The sequence below is a fragment of the Seriola lalandi genome, unplaced genomic scaffold, assembly GCF_002814215.2.
Source record: "Seriola lalandi dorsalis isolate HSWRI2012SDOR001 ecotype SW California unplaced genomic scaffold, Sedor1 jcf7180002054875, whole genome shotgun sequence".
Taxonomy (NCBI): domain Eukaryota; kingdom Metazoa; phylum Chordata; class Actinopteri; order Carangiformes; family Carangidae; genus Seriola; species Seriola lalandi.
The window spans coordinates 921,873-930,785 of record NW_019525428.1 but is presented as its reverse complement, the minus strand read 5'-3'; the positions used below and the strand labels follow the sequence as shown (position 1 = coordinate 930,785).

The 8,913-nt window shown below is 44.9% G+C and overlaps 1 long non-coding RNA gene across 1 annotated transcript in view; it reads left to right on the top strand.

The window, feature by feature from the left end:
- LOC111671356 (uncharacterized) overlaps positions 1-8,913 on the top strand; it is an 88,691-nt gene that overhangs the window by 28,441 nt on the left and 51,337 nt on the right. Inside the window, exon 2 of the long non-coding RNA XR_002761926.2 lies at positions 2,578-2,629. This is a non-coding gene — a long non-coding RNA (uncharacterized LOC111671356). The remainder of the gene's footprint in view (positions 1-2,577; positions 2,630-8,913) is intronic.

Genomic DNA, 8,913 nt, shown 5'->3' with positions numbered 1-8,913 from the left:
GAGGTTACCCGATGAGCAGCTTCACTGCGGAGGTGGACAGTTAGCGACGTGCTAACACGTTTCACGCTTCCAGAGCCCTATTGAAATGAATTTCGCGGGAGATATTATTGTGTGTGTGTGTGTGTGTGTGTGTGTGTGTGTGTGTGTGTGTGTGTGTGTGAAGGTTAGCGCTGCAGCCTGAGAGAGGAGGGATGCTGGGCAGGAGGAGAGCAGAGGCAGTGATGCATGGACGAGCTGACACCGAGAGAGGGGGAGGAGAAGGGGGGGGATAATATTAGAGTCTGCATGAGGGTATGAAAGAGTAGTTGCAGGTTTTGGTAGCATGAAAAAAAAAGAAAAGGGAAGACAGAAAGGGTGTGGAGGAGATAAATGGCATCAGCGTGAGGAGAGGAGAGGAGAGGGAGGGAGAGAGAAGGAGGGGGGGGAGGGAGAAGAGGTCGTTTGAGGACATTGAATCCTAAATTGACTGCGGCACAGCCATCGTCCACGGTTACATCACAGCCCAGCTCAAACTCAGGGTGAACCTCTCTCTCTCTCTCTCTCTCTCTCTCTCTCTCTCCCTCTGCCCACCTCGCAGCGCCTCAGAAGACGACTTCTGACCGTACGGCAATTAAAGCAGAGTAAGACTGAGCGCGTGCGACGGGCTGCATCATATTTTAACGTGACGACGCCGGGGCAAACCACCAGCGAGCTTTTATTTTTTTCTCGTTGGCTTCCTCAGTCTTTGTGCTGCAGTCGTCATCATCATCATCATCCTCATCATCATCCTCATCATCATCACCACCAACGACGACGTGGTTGTGACCAGCCTCATTAAGGCTCGTGTGCATTTTGTAAACAAGGCACCAAACACAGAAGTCTGAGATTAGACATCACTTAGCATCATCGACGAATCATCGAAATCTCGGTCTTAAATGAAACATCCACTAAATGTCAGACGAGTTGTTACTAACTGTTTCTTTACAAGCTTCATTTATGCTGTTTCCCAGTTGTAGCTGTACTGGGAGCCGCCCAGTCCAGTCTGCAGTCTGCACAGTTGGGAGCTCAGAGCCCGGCTGAAGGGCACCTTGAAACAACATGCTGAACTGATAGTTTGGGTTATTTGACGTGGAGTTGTGTGAGGCATTTATCTAAAGTCAGTGTTTTACCTGCAGTAGATTCAGATCAGCAGGAGCACTGGTGCAGAAGCTGAGTGATGAGCTGCTGTGGACGAGGACGACATGTTTGAGCCAGTCTATTTTAAACATTTATTTTGCCGTCAAACAGCCTTTTCCTTTGGAACTACATTTTTAAACCACTGAACTACTGTATTCCTACGCACAAGCGCATCTATGACTCAAACAGCTGATCTGCGGAGTAACACAGTGTGTGCCGTAGGAGAACTTGTGTGAAGTAATCACACGGTGTAAAGAAAGATGGACGTAGCCTCCGCGACGTCGCTCACAGGTTTCTGAAGAGCAGGTTTGAAGCTCAGAGTGAGCTGCTCCGCCATCGCCATCTTGGCAGTGTCTGACTCCGCCCCTGACTCCAAACTAATCCAAACATGGGCAAAGGGGTGGGGCGCGTTTGGAGCCGAGACTTTGTGGCAAACATACAAACAAACAGGGTGTAAACATGTTTATTTCTGCTGTTAAGTTGGACATTTTAACGTGGGACTCTTGGGGATTGACTCACTGTTGGAGCTTGCTATTCAAAATTAAACAAACACAAACTGATATTAATTTTTTTCCGTGGGCACATGTTTTAAGTGGCTACAGCAGCACATCACTCATCTTCTGTGCTTCACTTTAATGTGCAGAGGTGTGTTAATTTATCTTCCTTCTAATTTGTGGATTTGAAGCAACATCCCAAGTCGTGAGCTCACGTGGCTTTAGCCTCAATTTCCCTTCAGTTCCCGTTGTCAAGAGAACGTGTTCCTCTGGTTTTACCTTCAATAGGAAGGATGCACCCCAATACTCTGGGGTATGTGGTGAAGTGCTGATCCAATGCTAGCTCTCTTGTTTCCCCCAAATTTTAAAACTGTGATGAATGTAAATGAACCTTTGCTTCAACACAATCGTACAAATAATATGCAATTAGCTGAAACCCTAAAATTAACATACAATAAAGCTGTCGAGGCTCCTGGAGGTCTGGGATCCCACTTTGCTCAGTCGGTAATCCAGCCTCGGTAACTCCACTGCAGCACTCCCTACATGCACCACACAGCATGGTGCCGGGTCACACCTCCGCCTGCATAATCTCCATACTGTAATCTGATCACGATGAATGACCAGGTTAAAGACTCGTGAAACACACGTGTAACTTTCAGGTGGCCCAAAGCTGCGCTGTGCTCCACGCAGAGACGTTGTTAACGTTATTATTTGCACCTGTGAGAAAGGTCTGATGGTTCAATACTGGACCAAAAACTACTGGAATTTAAAACAGGTGAAGGAAGAAGCAGAAAAAAAACCACCATCTTCTTTCTTTTTTACTCATTAAACCCAGAAGCTGCTTCGCCGATTCTCTCTGTGATCCATTCAAGCGCCAACCACGACACTCATGTGGATACTAACCTGCTTTATCTCCTCTTGTCCGCAGGAGCCGCCCGGACAACAGACTGGAACCTACCGACGACACCTGGCATTAATCTGTAAGTACTGACAGCGCACTCACTGTAGTGGTGACATCGCCGTACGCTTTACAACGACCGAAGAATCAATGAACGGAGAAAAAATGCGGGTTGAACGAAATGAAAGTAACCATTAGTTGCATCTAGTGTGGTGACACTGCACAGACTCAGAGGACAGGTGCTGTTATTCAAGCAGAGTAATATCTGTCAGAAGAATGGACAGCATCTCAAAACACAAGAAATGTGTCATTTGGGACTAAAAACAACTAATTTATTCACCCAAACTTCACTATAACCTTGAGCTTTGGCGTGTTTTTACAGGAAGTTCTTTCCACCCAGTTCCTGTCTCACATAATGTGGGGAAACTTAAAGCTCCATCCAGTGTAAAGGTCTGTGTCTATGTGTAGTGTGATTATAGATCAGCTCTAGCTTCTATATTAATACTGTGAAAGTATCAAAGCCTCAGTCCACAGAGAAATGCACACAGCCTGTATTCAGAAACTGAGCCTTAAAACCAGCCGTCAGGACTTCTGGAACTTTGTGATGTCACAACAAAGCAGTCACCAAGCCCCGCCCACCTGGACCCACCATCCAAACCTTGCAGGATTTGGTTTCTCTGAGTGTTTTTACCTGAAATCTGCTATATTTTTATTAAATCACTCAGACAATAGTCAGCCAATCAGAAGAGAGGCTCAGAGCCTCCTCTCTTCTGATTGGCCTCTCCGTCTGCGTCGCTCTGTCTCCGTCCCCGTGTGATGCAGCTGTTAGCGTTCGACTGGTCATCGGCCTATAAATACAGCAGATGACTGATGGATCCCGCAGCAGCTGTCTGCTGTCCCGCGGCACATGGACGCATCATTTATCCACAGACACAAATGTGCAAAAACACATTTGGTGCGTTTGTTGTTGTTGTTGTAAAAACATTTTGCAGACAGTGGGAGGAGAGCTGACACGAGTCCAGCAGCAGAGTCTGTCTCTCTTTCTTCTTCTTCTGTCTTTCATCCTTTATTTCTTTGTTTTCCTTATGCGTTTCTGAGTTTCTCCTTCTTTTCCTTTGTGGTAAATCATCATAGTAATACAGTCGATTACACAGTCGATTTAATATCTCTTTATTCGTAAGATTCAGGATGGTGTGGTCACATCAAATCCACTGGAAGCCACAAAAAAAATACTAATACCATCCTGATCCATGAGTCCAAGTAGATTATCAGCATTTTGAAATGAAATAGTTTTGGATGGAGACGTCTACCCGGAGCGTTTCGCCTCTCTGTCTGATGCACATGACAGCAGAGAGTGGCAGTGAAACAATGATGTGGATGTTGAGGATCCCAGATTTATCCTCCCTATTCAGCGCCGCAGCAGCTGCACAGACATAAGGAGAAGCATCATTACAGTGAACCGAGGCCTGTTAATAGGCCTGCGACGTAGGGGGTCTGTCGGCTCCGCACGGGCTCTCGCAAGAGGGGAGGGGAAGTGGGGAAGAGGGCGAGGAGGGCGGGAGAGTGAGGGGAGGTCAGGGGTTAGGGAGGAGTGTTGGAGACGGGGGGGGGGTTGAGTTTGTGCATGTCGGTGTATTTTTATCCGTCCTGAATGAAAGAGCTTGATTTGATCTACAACAGCGACAGTTTGTTTTAGATGCTGAATATATGTTGATGTGATGGCAGCCATATTGAAAACGTGTCGGTACAAGGTCAAAATAAAAATGGATACTTGCCCCCGTCCTTAGCTGCTACCTGAACCCGATCTCAGGGAAGTTCATTCTTTTCTTTTTTAGATGCACTTTTACATCAATATACGAGCCGAAGTCTTCTTCTGATCATGTGAGGATTGAAATACTGTATACGGCCCCGCGTGCATTAAATCTGGGTTTAATCACACTGAACATCTGTCTTTGGCAGATGTGAGCCGTCCATATTTGTTTTGTTTTTCAGTCTCTTCCATATTAATAAGATCGAAGTCAGATACTGACTGAAAAATCCTCCAGTTACAATTATGACTTGGAAGTTGATGTAAACAGTTTACGAGTCCGAGACTTGTAATCAAGATAATATGACATGAACATGAATATTGGAAAAGCCTGATCTCCCTTATTGTCCTGTGCCAGAGCTCCACTTCCCTCCAAAACCCTTTAAACATCAGTGAGCCGTCAACTGTTGCACTGGGTGACACTTTCATGGACACAATTTTTTTGGACTTGATCAGAAACATGGAAAAATATTAAAAATGAGATATTGAGATTTATTTTACAAGAAAAAAGGATCCAAGAAAAATTAGGCTTCATCCAAAATGCGGTCAAGCCAAGAGCAGCGTTACTGGCAGGACAATGATCCTCCATCTATTAACCAGCAGTAATACGTCACCACAGTTCACACTCCACCACTATCATCTCCCTGACACACAACATGATCAGACCGATCCACGAGGACATTAGACATATTGACACACTGATCTGAGACCTGCAGACCCGACCTGGGTCCAGGATCAGGATCAGGGTCCGTTTGATTAATAGGAACCGCTCGTTGCTGCACTGCAGTGAACATGGTCGGCACTGTAGTTTATTTTGAGTCAATCCTACATAAACCATCCTGCTGCTGTAAACACTCAGTAGGGCACCAAATCTGTATTAATCCACGGCTGAAAATAGTCCCCAACCTCACTGTATGAGAAACAACAGTGTTTTAAAAGCCTTAAAACTCCTGGATGTATAACCTGAACATCAGCCCCTTTCTTTTCTGACGCAGTATCGCTCTTAGTCTGAAAACCTGATAAAGCACAACAATAAGGAAACTAGAGAAAAACAAACCCCAAAACTGAGCCCTTGTCTCGACAGGTGAGGAGGATGATACATTATTATCATCATTATCATTTATATTTAGCAGTAATAAACATCTTTTGTATTGATAAGAAAAAAAAGATTTATGGTTCCAAAGAGCCTCAGATTCTTCTGTTGTTAGACATAACAACATGAATATGAATCCAGTTTAACACTGTTTGTTTTCTCCTGGTAGTTTCATGCATCTGGCATCCTCTGCAGTCTGTGTGTGTGTGTGTGTGTGTGTGTGTGTGTGTGTGTGTGTGTTATCTGAGCTTCTCCTTGACCTTCAAAAAGTGTCTACATGCCATGCTCACAGTCCCACAGTGGCAAGTTGAGCATTGTCCTCTGCAGAGGAGAGGTGGAGTTACGCGGACACTTTGAGAACGAACGTAATTTACAAGGAAAACATGCGCAGCTTCTGTGTGTGTGCATGTGTGCGTGTGCGTGTGCACGTCTTTCCCCCGCTGGTCCCGGCCATCTGAAGGTCATGCCATCCCCATGCTCAGCTTCATGGAGAGCTGCCAATGCTGACGGCTGCAGCTACTGCTGCTGCACTGTGTGTCTGGCACTTGCCTCCATCACTGCAGGGCATTGATTAGGTGGCACAGCTATGCCTCACCTGCTGGAACCAGCCAATACCAATACAGCTGATGCTCCAGCCAGCCAATACCAAAGCAGGGAAAGGTTTGGAGAGGCTGGAGACAAACTGGCAGCCAGAAGACAAGTGTTGTTGTTTTTTTCTCCGGCGCAAAAAACAGAAAGTATCATGGAGGAGGAGTAGAAGAAAGAGTAATAAGATGGAGGGTTAAGGAGGGGGGATTCGGGAATTCGGAGGGAGAAAAAAAAGGAAAGCAGCTTTTGAAATAGCGACAAGGATGAGTAGAGTTGAGGGAAATAGGCGAGGAGACCGTATTCGTTCTCACACACATACTGGCGCACACACACAAATATTTAAAGCCTTTTCAGGCTGCTTTAGTGAAGCTGTCAAGATGAAAAATGAGCTAGTCAAATCTAATAACATGAGAAGTTAAGAAGCAAACTTTTCATGCAGAGCTGGTGGAGGGAAATGTTGATGAGCCCGGGCAGAGGAGATGTACAGCATTAGTCAAGAGCTGAGGCACTGATCGCTTTGCTTTAGTGCAGTAAAAGTACGAGGGTCTCACCGCAGCATCGATTCGTCGACGCAGCCAGAAGTCAGTGAACTACAGCAATTTGCACAATTGATGAAATGAATCATTGACTGACTGACATGCGGATTGTGAATGAGGAAGTTATTCATCATAATTTTGTCAACAGCCTTTGTCATTGTGCATTTCCTGCATTACGTTTCCCGCCTGCTAGCATGCTAAATTGTTAGCCAGCTGCTGCTGCTGCAGGAGAGGAGGTTGATACACCAGACAATTTAGCAGGAAGTATTAATATTAACAAAAGCTCTGATCCATTTGAAACCAACATGAACAACACCACACCCTGAAACTTGCTCACCTTAACAGCCATCATTCATCTTATTAATCTATTTTTTGAGCGATCATTTGTTAGCATAGGAATATTGATTAGTGCAGCTTAAAAACAAATATAAAATACCAGTTTTAAATTCAGATTTTAGTCACGGTTTGTTGGGCGTCGCCTCTGGTTTTTGGTGAAAAAAGTAAACGCTGTTCTGATAAAACAGATCGTCTTTACGAAACTGCACATCTATCGACCACTGGGGGGCAGCACACTCAGAATGAGCGGCTGCTCTCTGAGGGATACAACGGAAGAAGAAGAATTCACATATCCGTAAACACGGTGAAGCCTTAAGACAAAAGATCGACCAAATTTTGACTTCTGCATTCTGCAAAACGTGTGCATGCTTTACCTTTTATTAGCAGGTACGTGCATCGTTCCCCGTGAAGACTGACTCCATCAGTTACATTTAAAAGACTCTATAAGGATGTAAATGCATCGACTGGCTACTGGTGAGAAAACAGTGGTCACATATACACACAGACTGCCACCGCAGTTTTTAAAAAAGGAACCAGTGGATGATTTGAATTAATTAAGGATAATTTAATCCAGCTGTTTACTTTTAATGACCCGTCTCTGTCTGTCTGTCTGTCTGTCCGTCTCCCTCGTGTCTCAGACGCTGGAGCTGGTGAGTGAGGATGGATTCAAGGTTGGTGTGTGAGTGTGGGTGGGTGTGAACGAATACGAGCCAACGCCAGCAGATAAGGTAATTGCAGACTAAGAATGGCTACCCAGACCCAGTGTGTGTGTGTGTGTGTGTGTGTGTGTGTGTGTGTGTGTGTGTGTGTGTGTGTGTGTGTGTGTGTGCAAAGCCCTGACAGATCATTTCGTTTTTGAATCGGGGCACATCCATAAAGATGCATATTAGATTGTTTTCTTTGCCGTTCACGTGAAGATGAATGAGAGTTCGTCACCTCTCCCTTATTTGTAAATGTTTTTTTTCTGCGAGTGTCAGTAACTAACGTTCCCACATGTATTAGCTCATCTCAATTATTAGTAACACAGTCGCGCTCGAGCTATTTTCATACGTCAACAGGGAGTTAAAGCTCCAATGATTTTAGTCTCTTTCCAAAACCATGACACTGCTGGTGTTAATACACGGTATATCCTTGAATAGTGATTCAGGATTTTGAAGCTGTACATAGACAACATGTGATATCAGCAGTCTGTGCTTGGTGGAGAGTTTGACAGTGTTTTGTTCTTCTCAGGGAGGAAAGAGCGTGAAGCAGCTTTATACATTAAAACGCTCCATTAAAAGCCTGATGAAAGATGTTCTTTTAGGCTCAGCGGCTCTCGAGGAGAGAATGAGACGACTGCGATTTACAATTTTTAGCACTTTAAATGAGCGTGGTAATTTAAAAAAAAACCTCGACATCAGTGGCTGGTCGCAGGTGTTTTAAAGGATAATGCATATTTTCAGTTTTTCTTCTAAAAAGTATGAAGCTACACAGACTATAAAGTGGATTCATTTCCACGAATCATTTTACACTCAATGAGAAGTTTATCTGGGATGCCAAATGGCGTTGATCCTCAGGTTCAAAGGTCGACACGCACCTGGTCTGTTTTAGTTAAAATAATAACAGTTATAATGTGAGTTTGACTGGTTGGACTGTTTCGTTTATGTTGTGCCTTCCTCAGTTGAAAACATTCAGCCAATCACAGAGTCGCAGGTGGGACGTGATCTTCCTGTTTCTAGTCGTATCGACCAATCACAGCGCTTTACACTGCGAGCCACATTCACCTGTTCACTCACACATTCACACAGTGCGCTTTCACTGCGCTTTTTCTATCACACACACACACACACACACACACACACACACACACACACACACAAAGGGGGAAATTCGAGGGTTCAGTACCTTGGCCCAAGGACACTTCCACATGAGGACTGGATGAGCTGGGAATCGAACCACCGACCTTCCGATGAGTGGACGACCTGTGCATTAGGGAGAAAAATAGACGCGTCAGTGAAAGTAGCTGC